Here is a 27,357-nt window from a genome sequence, read left to right on the forward strand (position 1 = left end):
TATATTCCCTATATGAGGGCTACTGCCCATAAGCAAGAGGAAGGGCGAGGTGGCGGAGAGTTCAGTGCAGTGCAAGCAGTTTGACTCAACCTCTGGTTGGCTGTGGGCAGTGACCTCCATGTTGGAAAGCCAGGTAAGCAATGTGGCTCCACTGCCCCACTGGAGGAAGGGTACATTGGGACACCTAGGCCATGGTTTCTCCTGGAGCTGGCCCACCCATGAGGCAAGGTGAGGTGGCTGCCTCGGGCGGCAGGTTGTGGAGAGCTGGGAGGGGCAGCAGATCTGCACCCGCTTCCCTCCATTGTGTGCCGCTACTATTTGCTAGTAAAAATGGGTGAGGGTGGTATTTTGCTGGGGGGTGGGAATCTCAAATCACCCAACAGGTCAGGGTGCAGCTGTGTGCAAATGGCCTCCACTCTGTGCAGACAGAGAAATTGGTGGAGAAGGAGGGGAAGCATTTCACCAAATCCCTCCAGGTAAAGGTAAAGGTAAAGGGACCCCTGACCATTAGGTCCAGTCGTGGCCGACTCTGGGGTTGCGGCGCTCATCTTGCTTTATTGGCCGAGGGAGCCGGCATACAGCTTCCGGGTCATGTGGCCAGCATGACTAAGCCGCTTCTGGCAAACCAGAGCAGTGCACGGAAACGCCGTTTACCTTCCCGCCAGAGCGGTACCTATTTATCTACTTGCACTTGGATGTGCTTTTGAACTGCTAGTTTGGCAGGAGCTGGGACCGAGCAATGGGAGCTCACCCCGTCGCAGGGATTCGAACCGCCGACCTTTAGGTCAGCAAGTCCTAGGCTCTGTGGTTTATACCACAGCACCACCTGCGTCCCTGTTACAGTAAGTACCACACTTTTAAACAGTGCTTTTATTTGGGGGAGGGGAAATGGTGCTGCTGCGGTGAACCCTCAAGTACCTCCGGGGGGGGGGGAGCCCTGCTCGGGACCTAAGGTCATTCCAGGGCTTAGCAATGCTGGAATGACTGCCCGTACCAAAATAAGGAAAGGGGTGTGTGATGAAAATATTCAGAAAAAATCTGCAAATTGGCTGCTTTCCTCCTGGGGGAGCAAAAAAACACAAAAAACCTCATACATTCTCTCAAGTCTGTCTGCTGAGAAATTTCAGCTCAACTCGGGGGAAGCCTGAAAAAGAAAATCCGCAGAAATAAATTATCGGAAAATATTTTTTTGAGAAATTTCAGCCTGTCTCTGTTGTTTCTCACCCAGCTATGTATCTCTGCTTACTGTTTAACGTATTTCACTGCAATTTAACCTTGGCCAGCAAAGAACAGCCAGATTTTAATTCCTAGGATAATGCGAAGCAGTTACAGTAAGGTAAATTGACTGAAGACGCTATTTAACTGAATCATGACCACACAACTCAAACTCGCATCATTTTCATGGCTGGTTCAATAGCTCATTACACCCCAGCGCTGGGATGAATAAACAGTAGCCCTCAATCTCCTTTTGCTGATGTCCTGGTAAGCATCTCACAGTAGCAACCTAATTCAATTAGGGAGGTCTTCATTCAATAAATAAAACATTGACTGCTGCAACAGCTCTCAGAGCAGTGTGGAATCCATCAGCATATAACATGCCGGCTGATTATGCCAGAGATTAGCTGGAGCCCTTAGAAATGCCAGCAGACTCCCTGCGTCTTGCCTGTGACTTCCAACACGCAGTTCTGCAGATTACTGCTCTTCTGAAAAGATGCTGCAGTGGCGTGACACTGAACTGAATCAGGTTTCTCTGAGGGAACAGTGAAGAAGGAGAGCTTTCCTTTCTTCTCCAAGCCTGTGAACGAACTTGCTCTGCCTGTGAATGTCTACATGTGGGTGCCAGGGGTGCCAACTTGAAGAAAATATTGTGGGGGTCCAGGTAAGCCCCAACCTGCATAATCGATCACATGACACAGTGCGCACACACCCATTTGAATGGGAATGCCCATCAACTTTGTGGGGGGCCCAGCCTCCTCAAACATTTTATTGTGGGGGCCCCACGGCCCCTAGGAGTTGGCTCCTATGGTGGGTGCGATGAGTGCATCTGTCTTGATGGTAAAATTTCCTTACCACCCACCAGTGCTTGATAGAAGGAGGATTCAGTGTTTGCTGTAGAACCCCCTTAACGCCCACCTAGAATCCTGAAACGCCCACTAGTGGGTGGTAGGGACCAGGTTGACAACCCCTGCTTTCAATGCCTCCCGGGTTGTTTCCATGAGAAGTTCCAGAGGAAGGCCTCTTGAGCACAGCAGCTTCTCTTCTCAAGCACCAATGCAATCGTTTTGTCACCGAGATAGCCCAAGATTGTTTTTAATTAAACAGTGCCATTGTTTCAGCTCTTTTGTCTACTCTTTCATGTGCACCTTCAAAGAACAACATTGATTTCTGGGTAATGTAATTAACAATGCTTTCTTTCCCCTCTCTTCTTTTTTTCCCCATCTCCAAACCCAGTGTATATGAAATTCTGCTGCTGAAAACCCATCTCTCAAAGGAAATTAAGCTGCTGCTGTTCATCTCACCTCTGGCGCTCTCTCTCTCTCTCTCTCTCTCTCTCTCACACACACACACACACACAAACACACACTTTCAACTTCACTTACATGTGGGTCAGACGCAAGACCAAGCTAACCACGGACAACATTATTCAGCATTTAGGCACGGCGGCGAGAAAAGTTATTTGTTCTTTTTAAGTTCAAGATTCCCAGTGAAAAAGCAAAAGCAAGCACAGCTGCTTTGTGATCTCAGAGACAATTCATTTCTTTTTTAAGAGTTGCATTGACATCTTTCCCTCCCTGGGCTCCAAAGGAGTCTAGATAATACAACATCTGGGGTAAACAATAGAACAAACCACATTTTTTAAGAATAAAGCACATCAACAATATGATCTATAATCATAAAAGTCTTCAACAACCCGACTTAACTTTTCTACTAAAATCTCATGGAAGTCTGGGAAATGGTCATTATTCACTCACATGAGATGGAGAAAAATACAAGTCATAGCCTTGAAAATGCACAACTCATCTTAGGACAAAGGAGGAGGAGGGAAGCAGTGGCTTAACATAGGGGGACGATGACGATGACAAAGGGGCAGTTGCCCCAGGCACAAAATTGTAAGGGAGCGCAAAATTTCAACACCCGCTGCTGCCTCAATACAGCTGTGCACTTCTGCCACTGGGATTCTCCATGCAAACCAGGAAGTGAGCTCTCCAGACAACGGTACAACTCTTCTTTTCTTATCTCTGCAGCTGCAATCTCCTGGGTGATGCAGACGCCATTAGGCAGTTGAATGCACATGCGGACTCCAGCTGCTTCCCTCCCTGCTATCCCCCCTCCACGCTGCCCTAGGTGCTGGCAACCCATGCTACACCACTGAGGGGAAGAGGCACCCATGGGCACACTTATTTAATAATTTATTAAATAATAAATTACTGTATTATTATTATTATTATTATTATTATTATTATTATCCTGAATTATGCACTTTTAAAAGAAAAATCACATGCGGGGAGGGGTTCCTTGGCAAAGAAACCACTAATTCCCAAGCATGAATGGCTGATAACAGCCAGGCAGAAGATGGTGGTGGTCGCTTGTTCCTCACCGTGCCATAGACAAGTATTTCTTAATTTCCCTCCCATGGCCTGCAGTTGGGGAGGAGGGAATTAACTATGGCAGCTCCAGGGCTGGTGCAGATTTCCAGCCAGTTTCAGGATAGTTGGGGGATCAGGTGAATAGGAGGGCTGCTTCCGACACCCCCTTTCCAACCCTGCTGGAGCTTGAAGTGGAGCTTCCCATCTTCACATCAGGGAGGGTTCTGACCATGAGCTGCCTCTGCCAACTGCAGAGAAGGATTTATGTGGCCTCCTATAGCCCAGGGGTCAGGAGCCTCCTGGCTGCAGACCAGATTTGGCCCACAAAGCCATTTCCCCAAATACATACCCACTGGCCTCACACAGCTGATGCCACACATCAGGAGACGGTGATGGGTCTGCTGCGAAGACATAACGAAGGCAGGTGGGTTGTCCTGCCCACCCATCAAAGTTAGCCTGAGGGGGTGGGAAGAGAGGACATCACGCTCTCCATTTTGGATTCCCTGCAGCTGACATTCAATAGCACAGTGGTACCTTGGGTTACAAACACCTCAGGTTACAAACACTTTGGGTTACAGACTCTGCTAACCCAGAAGTAGCACCTCAGGTTAAAAACTTTACCTCAAGATGAGAACAGAAATCACGCACCGGCATCGGGAGGCCCCATTAGCTAAAGTGGTACCTCAGGTTAAGAATGGTTTCAGGTTAAGAACGGACCTCTGGAACGAATTAAGTTTGTAACCAGAGGTACCACTGTATATCGACTCAGACAGTGGAGGCAGAACAGAGCCATCATTCTACCCGGACACTGAGGTCCAGCGCCGAGGGCCTTCTGGCGGTTCCCTCGCTGCGAGAAGCCAAGTTACAGGGAACCAGGCAGAGGGCCTTCTCAGTAATGGCGCCTGCCCTGTGGAACGCCCTCCCACCAGATGTCAAAGAGAACAACTACCAGACTTTTAGAAGACATCTGAAGGCAGCCCTGTTTAGGGAAACTTTTAATGTTTGATGCATTACTGTATTTCAATATTTTGCTGGAAGCCACCCAGAGTGGCTGGGGAAGCCCAGCCAGATGGGCGGGGTATAAATAAATTATTGTTATTGTTATTGTTATTGTTATTGTTATTGTTATTGTTATTGTTATTGTTATTGTTATTGTTATTGTTATTGTTATTGCAGTTGGTAGCCACTGGTATCTCTATCTTCCATAAATTTGCCTAATGCTCTCTCTCTCTCTCTTTTTTAGCCATCCAAGTTGGTTGCCATCACTTCATCTTGTGGGAGCAAATCCCACAATTTAACAATGCATTGTGTGAAGAAGTGCCACTCACCTGGGGGGAACTGGGAACCTCTGTTGCAGAGGCGCTGCCTCAACATCACTCCTCTTTGCTGACAGAGACCAGAGGAGGGATGACTGCGCACCACCCTAACTTGTCCCCCTTCCTCACCCAGCCATCAACATTGGGGCTTAGGATTGTGTAATGGTTCTAGGGGTTGCTCGTGCGTAAACCGGTGCAGCACCTGGCTGGGTTGCCTGAGTGAACCGTGGCTGTCTCAGTTGCTGGCAGAATCCGTCAGTGGGCGTTTCTTGAACTTCTTCCAGCAAAGAAGTTCTTTGACGCCTAGTCTCCTCCTACTCTCCCTGCGCGGAAGCCTTCTGCGCAAGGAGGGTGTAGGCAGCGGAGGACCCTTACTCTCCCCGCTGGTCCCTGGCAAGGAGTCATGGGACCGCCTCGCCGATTCCCCCATCTGCCCCTCTTCTCCACTGGTGCTACGCTGATTCTCTTCCCCAGAAGATGGGCTGCCTCTCCCCATCCCGGGACGCTCTCTGGGACCCCTCCGGAGCCCGCTCTCTCCCTCCGGCCCTGATGGCAGTTCCCTGACAGATTGCTTGGTTAGTGTCGTCGTTTTCAACAGGAGAGTGAGGCGTGTGCTTCAGCTACCACTGAAATTAATAGGACTCAGAAGTGCTTAGCTTTGGCCAGATCATGCCCTATGCTTCTCTAATAAACTGAAGCGCATTTAGCCACAAAAACCCTGACGCAGATTCATTTACAAATGCTGGTAAATGGGTTAAACAACGGCAAAGGTGTGGCAAGGTCCACTGCATCTTAGAATTGCTTTAATGAACTGTACAGAACAGATGTGGTGCTATTAAACAACAGAAACCTTTACCCAGGAACCAATTAAAGTTGCTAAATGACTCTGGTGTACTTACTTACTCATCACATTGTGTGCAAAACCACAAGCACTTAGCATAAAAGTGAAGTAATTAATTGCTAAAGGCATCTTCTAGAGTAGCCAGGGAGCAAGTTGAACTACATGCATACATACATACATCTTCTTATTTGCATGCTGCCTTTCCATAGTTCAAACCATGTTCATGGTGACTTACATCATGAAAAACACTGCATAATTAGAAACATAACAAAATTTTTCGCTCTATAGGACGCACTCTTTCCCCTGCAAAAATGAAGGGGAAATGTGTGTGCGTCCTATGGAGTGAATGCAGGCGCCTTGGCTTCAGCGATAGCAACGCGAAGCCTCCGAAGCACAGAGGGAGTGCTCCCTCCGCGCTCCGGAGGCTTCACGTTGCTTTCGCTGAAGCCTGGAGAGTGAGAGGCGTTGGTGCACACTGACCCCTCTCACTCTCCAGGCTTCAGCGAAAGCAACACGAAGCCTCTGGAGTGCAGCGCAAGTTCCCGCTGCGTTCTGGAGGCTTCAGGTTCCTTTCGCTGAAGCCAGGAGAGTCTTGCTCTCCTGGCTTCAGCAAAAGGAACCCGAAGCCTGAGGAGCGCAGTGGGAACTTGCACTGCGCTCGGAAGGCTTCAGGGATAGCCACGCGCAGCCCCTCCGGCAGGGAGAGGCTGCACGCGGCTATGGCTTCTTTAGCCCCGTGCAGTCTCTCCCTGCCGGAGGGGTTGCGTGCGGCTATGGCACAAGCCAGCTGTCCATCCCGCTCGCTGTCTTGGCTTGTGCCATAGCCGTGCGCAGCCTCTCCCGGCTGGAGAGGTTGCGCACAGCTAAAGAGGAAGCCAAGACAGTGAGCGGGTAATCACACAACCCTCCATTTCTATGAAGAGTTACAACTCAGCCTGAAACCAGGTCTAAGTATGTAGAATCAAAATAACATTTCCTCCCTATTTTAGGGTTGCCATACGTCCAGAATTTCCCTGACATACCCGGAAGACTGTAGTCGGAAGCAAAAAATAAGTCTGGGAAAATCTGGATGGATTTCACTTTTTGAAAAATGGCAACGCTATTTAATCATCTCCCTCTGTATGTTCCTCAGGGCAGGGACTGCCCTCTCATTCTCTATAATGTGACACATGCACTGATAGTACTCTGCTGCATAGCATTGCTGTGAATGCTTTTAATATGCTAATGAAAAGCATTCAAGGCTGCAGCCCTATGGAGGCACTTTCTTGGCAGTTAGGGTCATCGAACAGGGACACCAGGCTTCATGACAATTGGCCAGGGAAGTTCCTGAACCAGAAGAAGTTTTCCCAGCTTCCGAGCTCAGGTGTGCTCACAGCAGCCATTGGCAAGGCCTGCTTGGGTTGACTGATGAGGTAAAGACAATGACGGTGCAGTTTCACAGAAAGCCCAGAGCGACTCTGCACTGGGAAGAATACCGTTTGCTCCCCACCCCTTTTCTTCATTTACTAGGCTGCTTCCAAGATGGATGGTTTCGCTTACCAGCTATCTAGTCAATCCATCAAAGCTGAAAGGTGTATGAAATAAAGCTGACCGTTGCACCTTCGGAATCCCAGGTTGCGTGTAACTAAAGTTTTGCAATGTGGTGTTGCTGCTGCTGCTGCTGCTGCTGCTGTTTAGATGGGTTATTAAAACCAAGTCTCCTTTTTTCTCCTTGCTGGGCATAATAATTGAAAGTTTAATTCACTCCTGGTGATTTAAACTTATGGGTTTTCTTGTGTCCCTTCCCTTCCCCCTAATGGCCTCTCTCCCTCTCTGTTCCCCCATCTCAACCACCATCTGTGTTCTGCTCCGAATGCTAATTGGATTTAATATGGATCATCTATCGTAGCAGAGCTGGGTACTAAAGATAGTTAGGGATAAAGCAGTCTTTGCCAATTGATTGCTCTCCAGATGTTTTGGACTCCAACTCCCATCAGCCCATCAGCACAGCATGATGGGAATTGTAGTCCAACAAGTCCTGGAGGGTAGCAGCTTGGCGAAGGCTGTAGTATGCGGATAAGACATCTGAAGGCAGCCCTGTTTAGGGTTGCTTTTAATGTTTGATGTATCATAGTATTTTAATATTCTTTTGGAAGCCACCCAGAGTGGCTGGGGAGGCCCAGCCAGATGGGCGGGGTATAAATAATATATTATTATTATTATTATTATTATTATTATTAAAGTTCAGTCAGTGAGGACTAGTGACAGATGAGCAGTTGCCTCCAATCTGGTCCCTTGGGCACCAGTGTGCCTGCCAGTACCTCCTATGGTGCCCATAAAAGGTCTCCGTAAATATCACCTAAAAAGTCCGTGTGCTCTTCCTGCTCAGTTAAAGTTTGCACTGGTTCAGCCTTCTTCTTCTTCTTCTTCTTCTTCTTCTTATTATTATTATTATTATTATCACCTTTAAACATGCCCACATTTCATTGGATGCCACGTTTAGATACCCATCCTCCCATCTGTTCTGAACAAAGGAGAAGTGCAAGTGAATTCCTTCCATAAGCAAGCACACTGGCAGCTCATATGTGTGCCTTTCCCCCGTTAAGTATAATTGTTTAATTGCGCACTGAAATGGAGAATGCCTGTATGTATATTGCTGAAATGTTTAACGTTGGAAAATTCCGTTGGGGAATACTAAAGCTAGAAAGAGCTTCTAGCTGGGTTAATAATAAACTGTTGCTGTACTCTGCTTTTACACATGAGTGTTAAACCTTAGATCACTTGGTAGAGGTATTCAGTTGCAAATAGACATTTTGAAGGGAGCTGCCGTTTGTCTTTTGTTCCCAATCACAGTGGGAGAAGAATGTGCGAATGAGTCTCTCCAGACTAATAGAGGCTGTAAGGAGAGAGAGACCTTTGATTTTAGGTCTGTTTGGAATTATATTATATTTCTAAGATGCTGAGCCTAAGCTTGGACAAGCTATGCCTCATGGAACTATTTGGATGTATCATTGATTTGTTTTTGTACCTGTTTGGAAGTTCTGGGTGGTAAAGCTTTGAATCATATTTATGGGTCTGAACAACTTTTATTTCAAAAGGAATCTGTTTTTATGCATCCAATTGCTTTAAGCTAAGCAATATTAATATCTGCAGTATCTCCCCCTAATGAAGCAGTTGGTGGGCTAGCACCATTTTGTGTCCCTGATTTTCAGATGCGGCAGCCATTTTGTGTTATGCCACACCACCATGGCAGCCAGTTTGTGACTGGTGCCCATGGCACTTTGTCAAAATTCCAGATGTTCCCGCTGACCCAAAAAGATTGGTGATCCTGGATTGTGAGAAAGAAAACTGCAAGTGAACTCTGGGGTCACCCCTCTGGGCTGCATTAAACTTGCTTCTCTTTGAGGCTAAAATGCATTATTATTATTATTATTATTATTATTATTATTAGTTTCTATACCACCCTCCACCCAAATACTACAGGGTGGATCATTCTGTCAAACAAGCAGAAAACCTGTGCTGACCGAACCTTTGTAACAGCACAGTGTTGAATTCTCACCATCCCTGACGATTGACCATGCTGTGTGGGGTTGGTGGCATTTGGAATCCAACAATATCTGAGGGCTACAGTTTCCCCAAACTCTGATACAAGTAGTCTACTATTTATTTAAGAAGAAGGAAATAGCAATAAAGTGAACCCGAATTCTGCAACTTGGTTCTGATAGTCATGGGAAAGGGAGAAGGTGTCTTCAAGAACACTAAGGCCTCTCTAGAAGTTTTACTCAGCGATTTGCCTTGCCATTCTGCTGTTTCACTAGGTGTTGCCCCCGTACTTCCATGCATGCTGTCACCACCATAAGGACTAGAAACTTGCTTCAAACAAAATGTAAAGCTGAGATTTTGTGCCCTGCCTGTGCTTCAATGGAACTGGGGCATTCTTGTAGCCTTGGCCCTTGGAAACGAAACGAAAAGAAAATATTACTGTTATTTTTCTCTGTTCTTAATCTGAAGCATCTGGAACACTCTAGGATGGCAATCACAATAATATCTGAAGAGCTGGTTTTATTTCTCTTGCTGCGTCCTTTCAGAGCCTAGCCCTTTATCTCATTATTTAAAAAGAAGGTGTTGGTTCTGCAGTATTGAAACGATACACAATAGGCCAAATTCTTCCTCTGCTACCTACAGAAACCAGACTAAAGTGATGCATCATCGCCAGGCAAGCAGGTCTTCTTTCCACCTAAAAATATTGTGTCCTTCATCCGTTGTCAGAGGCAACATTAGCTTTTGTCTGCTTGAGGGAGCATGTGGAAGCATTTCCTTCCCTTTATTGTATTGTGTGTCCAAAGCCTAGGCGTTTGCAGAAAGGAATTTTCTCAATCACTCACAGAAATCCCTCGAGCAAATCTGCCTGTGTTTAAGCAAGAGTGAAACCCATTATAGAAGCTTATCGCCTCACTTCTTTAAACTGCGGCTATCAGCTCTTCAAGCTGTTGCTGCTACCCACCAAAAACAAAACAAAAAAACCTTCTTTATTAGTCTTGCTCAGTGCTTTTTCTTTTTCATAGGAAAAAAGGTGCCATTACACACCATGAAGTTGTTGCAGTAAGTGACACACTTTTAACACTTAAAAAAAAAGTTGATGGTACAGAGTACCATTGAGTACCCCCAGAAAAAAAACCACACTGGTCTTGCTGAAGGACCTGTCTCCCACCGTGATAAGAAGACAACTGAATTCCTGTTAACTTGGGAGTTTTTGTCTCTCTGGAAGCTTTTCATCCAAAACAGCCGCAGGGAGAATTCTTGACAAACAGCTGTTGTGCTTGTCATTTTACCTATGTCTAGCAATGATTCTTAAGGAAATCAGCCCTGAGTGCTCACTGGAAGGACAGATCCTGAAGCTGAGGCTCCAGTACTTTGGCCACCTCATGAGAAGAGAAGACTCCCTGGAAAAGACCCTGATGTTGGGAAAGATGGAGGGCACAAGGAGAAGGGGACGACAGAGGATGAGATGGTTGGACAGTGTTCTCGAAGCTCCCAGCATAAGTTTGACCAAACTGCGGGAGGCAGTGGAAGACAGGAATGCCTGGCGTGCTCTGATCCATGGGGTCACGAAGAGTCGGACATGACTAAACGACTAAACAACAACAACAACAAGCAATGAGCTTCCCATTTACCTTGGACCTCTTTGCCAACATGTCTTCTGTCAGTTCCCGCCAGTTACCAGATTTTTTTCAAAGAATCCGGGGACACTTTTTTTAAAAAAGAGGAAAAAAAAGTTTTTTTAAAAAAGTTATTTTTTTAAAAAAGGAAGTAATATCTTCTCTTCTGTGGTGGTCTCCTCTGTCATGCAGCCTTCCTCTGGGCCCTGGCCTGCTCTCTTGGAGTGCTAGCCACTGTGGAGTAGGCTCGGGTCAGAACTGGGCTCGGCCACGTGTCCTTGCCCTCCCGGTGTTCTCCTACATCTCTTCCTCAGTGGCAGCAGCAGTGTGGCAAGGTCGGGGCTCCCCTCTTTTTTCTCCTTCCTCTTTCTCTCTCTTCCTTCTCCTTCTACTCTCCTCCTTCCTCCTGCATTGGCTCTGGTGTTTTCCGGGCCCCAGAGCGCTGCTGGGCAGTCGGTTGGGTGGCCGGGCGCTCTTGCTCCCGACTCAATTTGGGTCTAGTGGGGGGTCAGCGGTTCCCCCAGTTGATGCACTGGGTGTCCCCGATTCTCCCTCGGCAGTGGTGGTGGCGGTGGCAGTCTCAGCAGCCCGGAGTCAGCCTGGTAGCGGAGTTGGCTCTGGCTGGCTTCAGGAGCTGTTCGCTGCTGTGGCGCCCGCCATTTTGCCTCGCCAGAAGTCCCCATATGATGTGTCTTGTGCCGTTGAACCAATTAGTACATTCATTCCCTACTAATAAATCTACAACACTTAAAATATAAATCCGGGGATATTAAATGAAATCCGGGGACATATTTTGTCCGGGGACAGATTTGTAAATCCGGGGACTGTCCCCAGGAAACAGGGACGTCTGGTAACCATACACCAGTGTGGTCAATGGAAGGGGGTTATGGGAGTTGCAATCCAACAACCTTTTTATTATGTTTTTATATGTGTTGGAAGCCACCCAGAGTGGCTGGGGCAACCCAGCCAGATGGATAATAATAATAATAATAATAATAATAATAATAATAATCCCACAGGTAAGCCACCTGTGGCCTGGGGAGGCACAGCTGCAAGTGATGACCTAGCAGTGGACAAGGGCAAGGAGGAGATGACAGCAACCAGCAACTGCATCTGTCTCTCAGTCTCCTCTGGACCTTGGTTGCCTAGGAAGCTGGGGAACTTCCTTATTTAGAGTCTGGCCTTTGGACCACCTAGCTTAGTATCGTGTGCACTGATTGGCTGAAGCTTTTTAGGCTTTCCAGCTGAAATGTTACCAGCCCTACCTGGAAATGTATGGGATTGAACCTGGAGCCTTCTGCATTTAAAGCAGATGAGCTACGATGCTTCTTGCTAGTAGCTTCCTCTTGTTAGCAGCCTGACTTGATGCTCATCTTTCAGGAGGCCGGGAAAGGATAAATACTTTTAAAAAAATTTCTGTGTGGGCAGATAAACACTTTCAGTAACGTGTATGGTTTATTGCCTTCTTTTTATTCTGATGGCATTTTTGAATTTAAGATCAGCGCAAGAGATCTTTGAGTCTCTTTTTCAAATAGCATGGAATGAATTCAAAATAAAATAATGGAAATGCTATCTTTATCTTCATCATCATCGTCTCTCTAGCTCCTCTTGGCTCAGCTCCTGTTGCAGTTTCCACATCAGTTGCAAATCATGGACAGGAAGACAATAGCTTCTCTCCAGAGAGCACTTGCTGAAGATCAGAGGCTCCATCTTCCTTTTCCATCGCAGCACTGTGTTGCGAAGAATCTCTCCTCCAAGCCCAGTTGCTGCAATGAGAAGGAAGATGGGGGCTGGCGGGCCACTTCAAAGGGCTCTGTGGGCCTGGTACAAACTATGGGTTTTCCATCCCTGCCCTAGGGTCTCAAGCAGGAGGCCTTTTGAATCACCTGGTACATATTTTTAAAAATGGACATACCAAAGATTGAACCTATGCTCCCTCCCAAAACTTTGCATACGATAATGGGCACACTATTTAGAAAGCATGAAGACAAATGGTAGAAATCCTTTAATAATGTTTTAAAAGCCCAACAGATTGAGCATAGATTGCATGTGAGTATCCCCCACAATGCACTCCTGTTTTCTGAGGATATACCTGAATCACTTTTCATTACAGATTTCTGATTTATTTTATATATCTCTGTTAAGTCACTCTGAAACTGCTTTTTGTTTTAAAAAGCTGCTAACACATGCAAATGGTGGTGGTGATGTTATTTTTACTGAGGGGGGAATTCTAAACGTGGATCAATACCTCATGCTCTGAACACAGTGCAGTTGTAACATCACTGCATTGGCTACATCAAGCAATGGCGCAAAGTTTATGGGCAAAAAATTCAGTACTGCATTTTGATATTCCCCACTGATATAAGAATTTTTAGGTCATACATACATACATATATATATAATGTTCATAAATGTACCAAGCAAACACATATATAAATATATAAACCACATGCCTAAAACCCACAGGAAAAGTTCTAAAGCCATTTTGACTCTTTCAGTTACCTCAAATATTTCTCTACAAGGTCGAACGAAATGCAGAAACCTCCCCATTGTCTCTGTCCTCACAAATCCTGCCTTAAGGGCACATTTAAGGTGTGAATAGGGTGAGCCTGTGACCTGGCTCAGGAATTAAGTATTATCCCCAGGTAATCCAGTCAATTAACAGGTAACCTGGCAGACAGGGTAAAAACAACACACTCAGATTTCTGTTGTAGACCGCCTTTTCTGTGATGTAGGTATGATGTATCTGAGGGGTGGTCTTGGGCTACACCCGTTCTGTGATGTATGTATGATGTATGGAGGGGTGGTCTTGAGCTCCAGGGCAGGGAATTTAAAATGTCTATATAAGGGCAGGCACACCTTGGTTCTGGGTTCCTCCTCCTTTCCTGCATGTGAGGGGAGCACCCTGTTGCAACAGATCAATAAAGATCAGGCTTACTAGCTGCTTTGCTTCTCAATATTCTCTGATTGGCCTCTGTTATTTTTTCCTACCAACAGAGAACCTACAAAAGGACTCTATATGGGCTCTTGGGTACCCCATAAGGGGAAAGGAGCAGTTTTTTTACTTATATCACTGCCCTGTGTGTTTCCTCTGCCATACGCACATGGCTGCCAATTAGGAGTGCTCTACTGTGGTGTGTGTATGTGTGTGCCATTGATTTTTTTAATCTGGGGGAAGAGTGATTCCTGGCTCAACTGCATCATGAGCATTTAGTAAAGCTGTTCCCCACTGTTAACTGAAATACAAGAGAAAACACCCACAACCCAGATCTGTAGTTAGGAAGGCATATGCTGGCTTTGGACAGGCAAATCCTTAATTAGACTGGCCGCCTGTGTCAACTCGCCACAACTAGTGTAACCAATGGGACATCTAGACTTGAATGCTGAACAGAGAGCATCTCATTGTGAACTGCCTGCCGTAATTCCAGAGGGTGGAAAAAAATGTGTAAAGCAATCGCCGGGTATTTGTCCAGCAGCTTCTCTGAAAGACGCAATCAGTTCATGCACTTTATGGAGGCAGAAGGAGAAGCTAAGTTAATTGAACAAATGATCCATAGCAAATTATTCGCAAGACTCTAATCAACAGCTCCGTGCGGCGGGGGGGGGGGGGGGAGGACACATCCAAGATGTAACATGCAATTAACTTTATCACATTTGATTAAGACCAAACTCAAGTGCTTATCTGGATAACTGTTTATATAGCTGGATTCTAATCAACTGAAAGGGGACTTTACGATTTGTTTGTCAGGACATTGTCCTCAAGGTCTTACAATATTCTCAGTTATGGTATCCTGCAATATCGATGATTATTCCTTTTCCCAGGGACTGTGAGTGTGGTGACCCAAATTTGTATCTTATGTATGTGAGTGTTAATTTTCATTTCCATGTAACTGTATTGTTTTCTCATTACAGTGGTACTTCGGGTTACAGACACTTCAGGTTACAGACTCCGCTAACCCAGAAATAGTACCTCGGGTTAAGAACTTTGCTTCAGGATGAGAACAGAAATCGTGCTCCGGCAGCGCGGTGGCAGCAGGAGGCCCCATTAACAAAAGCGTGCCTCATGTTAAGAACGGTTTCGGGTTACGGACCTCCAGAACAAATTAAGTTCTTAACCCAAGGTACCACTGTACATTTATTTCAATATGTCATTGTGCTATATGTTTTGATTAAATAAATAAGAAGAAATATCAATAAAAACTAAGGGGTTTTTAATTTTCAGTGGAAGATTTAGTCTCGTGAAATGCAAGGCTGTCTCAAGGGCTAAGCTGACCTGCCTTTTGAGCTGTTCCCCAAGTGTGGGGAACCTGCGGCAGCACAGATGTCGCTGAACTACAGCCCCCATCATCCCTGGCTACTGGTCCACTTGGCTGGGGCTGATGGGATTTGGAGTCCAACAGCATCTGGAAGACCACTGCTATGGGGGAGTTCTGAGAAAAGCTTTAGGATCTTCCACCACTCCCCGCTCTCCAACAAAGTAGCACAAAACAATGGGCAATTGTTCCTTCTGGAGAGTTTGCATTCAGATCAGGGATTTGCAGTATGGAGAGAGCAGTTTCACATCTCCCAAACTAACATGCAAATGGGAGCAATGCTTTCAATACTCCTCCAAATTTTTTGATGCCTTTCTCAGTTGGTAGAACACAAGACTCTTAGCCTTAGGGTCATGGCTTCAAGCCACAAAAGATTCCTGTATTGCAGGAATCTAGATGACCCTTGTGGTCCCTTCCAGCTCCTTAATGCTATGGTTATGTATATATGTATGCCCAAATGAACGTATCATCAGAGGTGGATTTAAGGCAGTGTGAGTGTTTCCACCGCGCTGGGCACCAAGCCTAGGGGATGCTGCTGGGCATTTCAACTATGTTGTAGTCAGTGAATTGAGCAGAACGGAAGGCAAGAGGCTGGGGGCACTGACACAGGTGCCGCTGAAACTCAACAGACCAAAGTCCACCTCTGGTAGCAACTTCATGCAGCTTTAAAAAAAAAATGCAAACAGCACAGGCTACTTCAGAAATGGAATTGAATGCACATGCAAAACATACACAGGCTGGGAAGGTAAAAAGGTAAAGGACCCCTGGACGGTTAAGTCCAGTCAAAGGTGACTATGGGGTTGCTGCGCTCATCTCGCTTTCAGGCCAAGGGAGCCACCGTTTGTCCACAGACAGATTTCCAGGTCATGTGGCCAGCAGGACTAAACCGCTTCTGGCACAACAGAACACCATGACAGAAACTAGTGTGCATGGAAATGCCTTTTACCTTCCCACTGCAGTGGTACCTATTTATCTACTTGCACTAGTGTGCTTTCAAACTGCTAGGTTGGCAGGAGCTGGGCCAGAGCAACAGGAGCTCACCCTATCATGGGGATTCGAACCACCGACCTTCCAATCTGCAAGCCCAAGAGGCTCAGTGGTTTAGACCACAGCGCCACCATACTAATAAGTCCATCTCTAATTCAGATGGACCATGCACAACTCTCATTCATGGCAACCTTGTAACTTGTTGTAGGCCAGCCTTGCATTACTAACCAGCTAGGATTTGAGTGGAACTAATGCATCTGAGTGGAGCCAATGATATGGCTTTTAGTCATTCATTTTTTTGGTGCTGCTCATCCTTCTGTGGGTGGGGAGGTTGTTTTATGCTGTGGGGTGGGTTTTTTTTAATGGATGGACACTTCTAGTGCAGCTGCTTTGTTTTCCTGGGGCTTTATTGCATATTTTGAGACACCCCTTGTTAAGCACCGCAGGTCTCCTTTTGTGTGAAGCAACTCGTAAACCGAATAAATCTAATCTAATCCCAGATACAAGCAGGACATTGCTAAAGGAACCATCATCATCAACAACAATAAAGGTAGCATTGTCGTGTAGCATTATCACCACCTTCAACATCATATTTAAATCCCATTTTTCCTGAAGGTGGCATACATGATTCTCCCCCACCTTTTTTAAAATGCAATGCAATGATCCGGTGAGGTAGGTTAGGCTGAGAGGCTGGCCCAAGAAATTATCCAATGAGCTTCATGGCTGGGTGGGGATATGAGCCCTGGTGCTCATAGTCATTCTCCCTCCCTTAGAAGGATTAAAGTAGAATTGGGCCCAGAATATATAGCTTATTGTTAAAGGAACGAGTTAATGGAATGAAGCCGGTTATAAGGGAGCCGAAGCTTGAAGTTAAATTGGGACCCAGCACTATGGTGGCAGAGATAAGATAAGCAACCACGAGTCATTCTTCAAAGGAAACTCCCGTATTTGCTATCTGCCAGCATTCTCCAACCAGGTGCTAAACGGATAAAGGACAACTTGGCTGACAGAAGTTATTCCAGAGTCTTTGATAAATACCTTCAAAATAGAGTCCCATGGCTGGCAGAAGAGACGCCTCTTCTAAATGTAGTGTGACATGTTGTCACTGATGAGCACTGAGTGAAATGCGAGCCAGGGCTGGTGAAAACAAGCTAACCTTTTCATCACGGTAATAGTCAAGGGGTTTTTTCCTCAGCCAGAACTCTCTGGAACCAGGGCCATCTTAAGTATATCCAGCGCTGTGGTGCAACCCCCCGCCCCCCCATTTCCCAGAGTTACCAACCTTTTTGCGGCACTGCCAGCAGCTTTGCGGGGCTGGAGGAGGCGGGCAGTGGCTGGAGGGTGGCCCCTCCAGCGGGGAAGAGGCAGAGGCTCCGGGCACGCCGCTCTTTCACGGCGCCGAGGGTTGCCGCGCCCAGCCTCTGCCTCTTCCCTGGCGCCCATGCCACAGTGGCCATGGCAGACGGGGGCTCCGGGCGTGGTGCTCCTTCAGTGAGGCGGGCAAGGGCAGCGAGCTGATACCAGGAGGCACCGCGTCCAGCCTCCGCCTCTTCCCTGGCGCCCTCCAGAATTTGGCGACCTGCCGCCCCACACCACTTGCCTCTATGGGCAAGATGCCCCTGTCTGGAACTCAGTTCCAGCACCTCTCAGATGGGTGGCCGCCATTGCCATTCTAAGAGAACGAGGAATGTGTTCATGGCATAGCTGTCAACTTACAGATTTGAAAATAAGGGACCAGCAGCCTCGAAAATAAGGGATCAGCAGCCAAAATAAGGGATTTTAGTCAACCTGCTGAAATACAAAGTTAAAAGGGACCAGATAATTTGGGAGAGCAGCGCCGGTTTTTAGCCCTTCGTTTCCAGAGGTTGCTGCTTAAGACACCAGCTGATGAAACACTACAATTAAATAACTACAAGCAGCAACTACTTTTCACGCCAAGCTACGAAGATGCTGCTGCGGTTCTGTATCTTTTCTCTTGTGCTCCATCTGCAGCTCTCCGTTCCATCAGGCAGGGCGGGAGGAGGGGGGGGAATAGCGCCCAAAGTAAACCCGCAGATCAGACCATCTATGCTAGTCTACCACTACAAATCTATGGGAGAAGCGCTTGCGGTCCTTCCTCCGCTTTCCCCCTCTATGATTAGCTTTTGGAACACCTGCCTCCTCCTCCTCTCCCTGAACTGCTTTCTCTATGGTTGCCCTCGCTCTCTTCTCAAGGCTCCTCAACAATTCATAGGCCGTGCCAGGCTGCCCATCTCATCTGGGTCCTTCGGTGGCGCAGCCGCAGTACGGCCTAGTGGGAGTGGCGGGCAGAGGGGAGGTGCCAGGCAGAGATGCTCAGTTCGGCGGCCACGAGGAGGATGGCGGCGGAAGGGCCCCAGGCTCCCACCAGTTCCGGCGGGGAGGGGCTTCCAGGGGCTGAGGCTGGTGAGAGGAGGCTGGAGGGGGGCGGGCCGGGCAGCCAAGCAACACAGTTGGAGCCTCCCTCCTCCCTGGTCAGCAGGGAGGGAGGGAGGGAGAGGAGCTGCTTCCTTTGAAACCTGGGAAATTTAAGGGACATCATCAATAAGGGACAGCAGCGGGACACGGCGCTGGGATAAGGGAGTTTCCCGCCAAATAAGGGACGGTTGACAGCTATGGTTCATGGTGAGTTCTGGTACCTCTTTTTCTAGAAAAATAGCACTGGTAAGAGCCATGCCCCATGCATTTCTTTCCTTCATCCCACCTGCACTATGCATATCATAGCTTACCTCCCAAAGAGTCCCAGGAACTGCAGTTTGCCCAGGGTGCTGGAGAACAGGGGTCTCCTAACAACTCTCAGCACCCTTAACAATCTGCAGTTCTCCAGGTTCTTTGGGACGAGACGTGGCTGTTGGAAGTGGTATGATGCTGCTTTGAAATGCACAGCACAGACAGGGCCTTATTAACGCTAAACCAGAGTTATTTTGCACAGCTCCCCACATGGAACTAATCGGGACAAAACCACATAGTCCATTAAACAAACCCCCAAAGGCAATTAGCAATAAACGCTACTGAGGCTTCCTTGGCTATCAAAGTGATGCTGCTGCGATTTCTTGTTTACTTGACCTTGTTATTACCATTCCCCCATCCGAGCAGAAGGCTTGTAAATTTACCTGACCAGCCTTTTCATTATAGGAGACTTTTCCTCCTTGGGGAAATAATTTCAGCTGCCTATAGCTGCCTGCTAACTAGTGGTCTTGTCGCATGGCATAAAAAGGCATCAGGGGAAGGTGATGATAAGAGGAGGGATAAGGTAATAAGAAGAGCCCAGCTGGATCCGAAAACTTATCTAGTCCAGCATCCAGTTTGTCACAGGGCCAACCACATGCCCCAGAGATGCCCACAAGTAGGGCATGAGGGCAATAGCCCCCTCTTCCTACCTGCAGTTCCCAGCAGCCAGTATAGCTAATGCCACAGAAGACAGAATTGGGATTCAATATGACCTTAACAGATCAAAACTAACCTTAACTAGGTTAAAATGAATTTTGACAGGGACAAATGTAACTTAGGCAGGAAGAACCAGCTGCTCAAATATAAGATGGGGGACATCTGGCTTGCCAGTAGTACATGCAAAAGGGTCCTAGGGGTCTTGGTGGACCACAACCTTAGCATGATTCAACAGTGTGATGGAACAGGGGGAGGAAAGCTAATGCTATTCTAGGCTGCACCAACAGAAGTATAGTCTTCAGATCATGGGAAGTCATAGTCCCACTCAAAAAGGGGAAAAGAGAGGACCCAAATAATTACCGCCCAGTCAGTCTGACATCAATACCAGGGAAGATTCTGGAGCAGATCATTAAGCAAACAGTCTGTGAGCACCTAGAAAGGAATACTGTGATCACCAATAGTCAGCATGGATTTCTGAAAAATAAGTCATGTCAGACGAACCTGATCTCGTTTTTTGACAGAATTACAAGCCTGGTAGATGAAGGGAACGCAGTGGATGTAGCCTACCTTGATTTCAGCAAGGCATTTGACAAGGTGCCCCATGATATTCTTGTAAAGAAGCTGGTAAAATGCGGACTTGACTATGCTACCACTCAGTGGATTTGTAACTGGCTGACTGACCGAACCCAAAGGGTGCTCATCAATGGTTCCTCTTCATCCTGGAGAAGAGTGACTAGTGGGGTGCCACAGGGTTCTGTCTTGGGCCTGGTCTTATTCAGCATCTTTATCAACGACTTGGATGATGGACTCAAGGGCATCCTGATCAAATTTGCAGATGACACCAAACTGGGAGGGGTGGCTAACACCCCAGAGGACAGGATCACACTTCAAAACGACCTTGACAGATTAGAGAACTGGGCCAAAACAAACAAGATGAATTTTAACAGTATTGCACTTGGGCAAAAAAAATGAGAGGCACAAATACAAGATGGGTGACACCTGGCTTGAGAGCAGTACATGTGAAAAGGATCTAGGAGTCTTGGTTGACCGCAAACTTGACATGAGCCAACAGTGTGACGCGGCAGCTAAAAAAGCCAATGCAATTCTGGGCTGCATCAATAGGAGTATAGCATCTAGATCAAGGGAAGTAATCGTGCCACTGTATTCTGCTCTGGTCAGACCTCACCTGGAGTACTGTGTCCAGTTCTGGGCACCACAGTTCAAAAAGGACACTGACAAATTGGAACGTGTCCAGAGGAGGGCAACCAAAATGGTCAAAGGCCTGGAAACGATGCCTTATGAGGAACGGCTAAGGGAACTGGGCATGTTTAGCCTGGAGAAGAGGAGGTTAAGGGGTGATATGATAGCCATGTTCAAATATATAAAAGGATGTCACATAGAGGAGGGAGAAAGGTTGTTTTCTGCTGCTCCAGAGAACGGACATGGAGCAATGGATCCAAACTACAAGAAAGAAGATTCCACCTAAACATTAGGAAGAACTTCCTGACAGTAAGAGGTGTTCGACAGTGGAATTTGCTGCCAAGGAGTGTGGTGGAGTCTCCTTCTTTGGAGGTCTTTAAGCAGAGGCTTGACAACCATATGTCAGGAGTGCTCTGATGGTGTTTCCTGCTTGGCAGGGGGTTGGACTCGATGGCCCTTGTGGTCTCTTCCAACTCTATGATTCTATGATTCTATGATTCACTCTGTTCTGCCTTGGTCAAACCAAACCTGGAATACTGTGTCCAATTCTGGGCACCACGATTTAAGAAGGATGTTGACAAGCTGGAATGTGTGCAGAGCAGGGCAACCAAGATGATCAAGGGTCTGGAATCCAAGCCTTATGAGGAACAGTTGAGGGAGCTGGGTATGTTTAGCCTGGAAAAGAGGAGACTGAGAGGGAGGGAGGATAGCCATCTTCAAAGATCTCAAGGGTTGTCAAATGGAAGGGGGGAACAAGCTTGTTTTCTCCTGCTCTGGAGGGTAGGACCCGAACCAATGGCTTCAAGTTACACTCCAGTGATAGAAGGTATACACAATCCCAGTGGTGGCCATGAGGTTTGGGGGACCCTGGGCAAGAGAGTTCTTTGGGGCTGCTTGAAAGCATCAAAGAAAACCAAGTAGGAAAATTTCACTGACTTTTAAACATGAAGCTGCCGTGCAAGTGTGGACAAATGCATCATGATATGTTCGTTGTGGTCAATTTTTATTGCAACTAGAGTGGAGAATATTACTTAATGATTACTACATTGTAAATACATGATGAATACAAGTCATAAAGGAAAAGGAACAATCTGCTACCTCCATATGTGATGCTCTTATGTAAACAGAAACAGCAAAAAAAGCCAAAATAGCACAACTCCCCTGCCCATCTAAAAAGCAACAACCAAGAACCGTATTGTATACTGTCAGGGTAGGAGGGACATATGGTGAACTGGTGAGAGCTAGTTTGCTGATAAATAATGGTATAGTGTTTAATCGTTTAAGAGTCAATTCTCAATTAGCCTATTTAATGACACCAACTTTTTCAAGTCTCCTCGGAAGCAAAGCCCTCTGTTGACTCATGGTAATGTGAACACTCCCAACCTTACATTCAACTGAAATCAGTGCTGATCCGACTGTGTGTTCTTGCGACACAGAAGAGCGCAGATCATTTCTGATCAGTTTGGACTTTGAAAATGACCTTTCATCAGATACAAACCTTTCAGTTACAGGTTAAATAATATAAAGTGCTACACCTAAATTGGGTTAAACATATCAAATATTAAAGGTAAGGTAAAGGGGCCCCTGACCATTAGGTCCAGTTGTGACCGACTCTGGGGTTCCGGCGCTCATCTCGCTTTATTGACTGAGGGAGCCAGCATACAGCTTCCGGGTCATGTGGCCAGCATGACTAAGCCGCTACTGACAGACCAGAGCAGCGCACGGAAACACTGTTTACCTTCCCACTGGAGTGGTACCTATTTATCTACTTGCACTTTGACGTGCTTTTGAATTGCTAGGTTGGCAGGAGCAGGGACCGAGCAACGGGAGCTCACCCCATCGTGGGGATTCGAACCGCTGACCTTCTGATAGACAAACCCAAGAGGCTCAGTGGTTTAACCCACAGCGCCACCCGCGTCCCTATCAAATATTGCACATGGATAAATGGGGGGGGGGGGTTGCCAAAGCCATGTGTTTTTCTTGAGGCTGATTATATTACCTAAAACAAAACACACAAAAAACAAAACCCTCTTGATCTCTGCTGAATCATTGGCTGGGTACACATTACCAGCTAAAAACATAGCTGGGTCGTTCTTTTATCTATGTGGATTGAAACTGGTTTGGGGGGGTGCATCAAAATGCAGTGTTTCGTATGAAATGATGGGATGGAGACAGGAAAGGTATGGATTGTGGCTAACCCTGTAGATACCCCACTTCCGAAAACAGCATGCTTTGGATAAAGAGTAAATGGGAGTGTGTACACAGCCAACATCTGCATACAAACCTGCCCAGGTGTTAAGATCCTTGAGTGAGCACCTCTTCTCAGTCTCATCAACATGGATACTTGAGTTGAGATTTCTCCACTGCTGGGGGTTGGACTAGAGAGCCCTCAGGGTCCCTTCCAAGTCTACCATTCTATGCTTCTATGATCAGAGGCACCATTGGCAATGACACAAGAGCAAGGCCTTTCTGTGGCTGTTCCCACATTGTGGAATTCCCTCCTAAGAGAGGTTAGATTGGCTCCCTCTTAGGTATCCTTCCGCCAGCAAGCTAAGACCTTCCTATTCAGACAGGCTAAGGTGTAGATGCTGATCAGCAGGTGGCGCTGTGGTCTAAACCACTGAGCCTCTTGGGCTTGCCGATCAGAAGGTTGCTGATTCAAATCCTCACAATGGGGTGAGCTCCCATTGCTCTGTCCCAGCTCCTGCCAACCTAACAGTTCGAAAGCATGCCAGTACAAGTAGATAAATAGGTACCACTGTGGTGGGAAGGTAAATGGTGTTTCCATGCACTCTGGTTTCTGCCATGGTGTCCTGTTACACCAGAAGAGATTTAGTCCTGCTGGCCACATGACCCAGAAAGCTGTCTGTGGACAAATGCCGGCTCCATTGTCGTGAAAGCGACATGAGCACCAAAACTCCATAGTCGCCTTTGACTGGACTTAACCATCCAGGGGTCCTTTACCTTTTAACCTTTTATTCAGACAAGCTAAGGTGCCGACCACTGGGCTGCTGCCAGAGCAAACTATACATTAATGCTGGTTTAAAATGTTTTGAATGTATTTTAGCTATTGTTTTAAACGCACTTCATTTTTATTGCTTTGCATTTTGTAACAGCACATTTTAATGTTGTTAAGCTGCCTTGAGTGCCAATATAAATACGTTAAATAAATAATTATTTAAAAAATGGCTCCCTCTAAATCTCCTTGCTCTTTGCCTAACTCCGATTCTCATGCTGCCTTAGTTTTTCTACTGTGATGCTCCAGAATGGCAATGATGTGATGCCATTTTGATTAGCTTAAAAAATAATGGGGTTAATGGTATGCAGCCATTCCTTTCACTACCTGAGTTTGCAACAACAGCAAATAACCAAGGCAGGAGAGAAATCCTACCACATGCCCTTTCCCTAAAACCCACTGCTTTTGAAAAAAAAAAAATATTATTTGCTTTCGAAAAAATGAAATGAAAAACACCCCCACCTTTCTTGGCAATGCAACCATAAAGGCCACGAAGAACAAACAGAAAGAAATGAAAGTCCGTCACAAGAAGAAAAGAAATATTGCAATATAATAAAAGAGCAGATAATTAAAACAATGCAGAGAAGCAATAAAAATATCAAAGCCTGACTAGGTCTTTGTAACTTATAAATAGGACATTACCTACTTTGAAATGAAGATAGTTCTGAGACAATGTTCCCTAGTTGCTGGGGAAACACCAGCATGATTTTGATTTGTTTTGCTTTTCCAGCAACAAATTTTGTGCTCAAAGCGGCTCCCTGTACTCACAGGAGCATTAGGAAAGGCAGCATCGTAAGCACTATATAGTCATACCTTAGTTCTCGAACATAATCCATTCCAAAAGTCCGTTTGACTTCTGAAAATGTTCAAAAACCAAGGCGTGACTTCCAATTGGCTGCAGGAGCTTCCTGCACTCAGTCAGAAGCTGCGGAAGCCACGTCAGATGTTCGGGTTCCAAAGAACGTTTGAAAACCAGAACCCATACTTCCAGGTTTTCAGCATTCAGGAGCCAATACGTACAAGTACCAAGGCATTCAAGAACCAAAGTACGACTGTAATACAAAGTACGACTGTAATACCAAATGCAGTAAACATATAATTTAAGCAAACAACAAACAATAAATTCATTAATACAATTCAGAAAGTACTGTGTCATTAAATCTCAAAAGGGAGGTTTGGATAACAGCCTGGATTGGAAGGATTAAGGACTCAGGAGTTGCTGTGTCATTAAACTTCAGACAACAGACTTGGACAACAGCCCGAACTGGAATGGAGTCAGGGGAAGCTGCACTGGCAAAGAGACAGTTGGAAATATATATACATGCGCACACACGCGCGCGCGCACACACACACACACACACACACACATATACACACAAATAAAGCTGTATTTGACCGACGAAAGGATAAATGATTTCTTACATGATTGAGAATCGTAGAGCCAGGGACAGAGAACTTTAAAGCGTTAAAATCGGTATGTGGAAAATATGAAAACAATGAGGAGAGGCAGGACTGAGATTTGGAAATATGCTTCAGAGGTCCAGACTATGGGGAGCCCTGAAAAATCAATAATTACAATTTGGATTATAAATTGGTCTTTTTTATTTTTTGTTTTTTGTTTTAATTGGATTATGATTGGATATGTTGATTGGATGTTTCTTATTGGAAAATTAATAAAAATGATTTAAAAAAAATACAATTCAGAAAAACCATAGCAATTCAAAATATTGGAAAGAGCTGCTGAGCACATCCTCTCTCAAGGAAGGGGCTTCTTGGCTCAGTGCAGCAGCCCGCCCACTCCCAGGCAATATTATATTTTTAAGCTTGAATTCTTTCCACCCTGCTCCCCCCTCACCCCATGATCTGGGCCCAGCCAGTCTCTAGCTTCAGGCTCTCCATGAAAGGCAGCCCAGCAGAGGCCAAGAATACCAAAATGCAGCTCTGGGTCATAAGCTGACTCGACGGGCGGTACATACCCTCCAAGTGTCCCGATATTCCAGGGACGGTCCCAGAATTACAAAAGCCATCCTGGCTTCTGATTTGATCTGGGAATGTTCCTATTTCCCTCACTGGCACCACTGCCATGCTCAGGAAGGAGGATGTACACAGGTTGTACATTGACAATAAAGGTATTAGTAGTAGTAGTAGCCGGTGCTTGTTGTGAGTGATGACGACGGCAGCTGTGGTGACAGCAAGGGAGCACCCTGTTGCCTCTCCATGGCTGCCATTGCTGGCCTCCTCCCTTGGGAAGCTCGTAGCAGCTGCCAGAGAGCAGGCAAGAAGAAGGGAAGGCTGCTGCCACTGTGGCCCAGCCTTGTGTGACACACCAGCTCTGAGGTGCAGGCGCAGGGCAGGGTGCCAGGCGTCAGAGGATCCAACCCCCCACAATAGGTTGCTAGGAATGGATAAGACAAGGAAAGTTCTTACCAATGCTTTTTATTCAATATTCACAGAGAGAGGCTTAGAAATGCAGCCTCTTGGAGTAATGGTGTTGGTCCGAGTTAAACCCCACCCCCTCCGTCTCTCCCACTTCCTCATGAGAGAGCCAGTGTGGTGTAGTGGTTAAGAGCGGCAGTCTCGTAATCTGGGGAACCGGGTTCGCGTCTCCGCTCCTCCACATGCAGCTGCTGGGTGACCTTGGGCTAGTCACACTTCTCTGAAGTCTCTCAGCCTCACTCACCTCACAGAGTGTTTGTTGTGGGGGAGGAAGGGAAAGGAGAATGTTAGCTGCTTTGAGACTCCTTCTGGTAGTGATAAAGCGGGGTATCAAATCCAAACTCCTCTTCTTCTCATGAGTCATCGCAACGGGTGCTGGAAAGTGCTTTCTGCCTCTGAGCTCTCTGCTCTCCTACTTTCAACGCCTGCCGGGTTCTGGGAGAGGGGGGGTCTGCATTGCTTTCTAAAGACGCTGAGTCTGTCAGCTGTCTCTCTTCTGGTGCTTCTTCCTCCTCCTCTCCCATTATTTCCCAGCTTTCCCCCTCTTCTCCCTCTGAGCTGTGAAGAGAAGAGGAGTTTGGATTTGATATCCCACCTTTCACTCCCTTTAAGGAGTCTCAAAGCGGCTAACATTCTCCTTTCCCTTCATCTCCCACAATAAACACTCTGTGAGGTGAGTGGGGCTGAGAGACTTCAGAGAAGTGTGACCCCCCCTTAAACCCCTGTTGTCATTCTGAACTGTCTCCTTCCTTCTCTGGAAGGGTCAGGCTGGGGAGGTGGTCTCCACCATTCCTCCTCTGCCCAGAGAGGAGTGAAAGGAGTACTGATTTATTATTATTATTATTATTAAAAAAATGCTTTGTGCATCTTTGTCTAATCTTGCCCCTTCCTAAAATTTATTTATTGATCTGTGTTTTTATTTTTGTAAATCTACCAAAAAATAAAATGAAATCGGGATTTTCTGAAGGCGGCAGAAGACGTGTGTGCCGTGTCCCATTGGTGCAATGGCACTTGCCTTCTTCTGATAGGAAATGCTTTTCAGGGCGGGGACAATGGAAGGTTGAGGAGCATCAGTTTGGGGGAGTTAGAAATGTCCCTGTTTTCATCTGAGGAATGTT

Source organism: Podarcis cretensis (genome assembly GCF_951804945.1).
Source record: "Podarcis cretensis genome assembly, chromosome: 3".
NCBI lineage: Eukaryota > Metazoa > Chordata > Lepidosauria > Squamata > Lacertidae > Podarcis > Podarcis cretensis.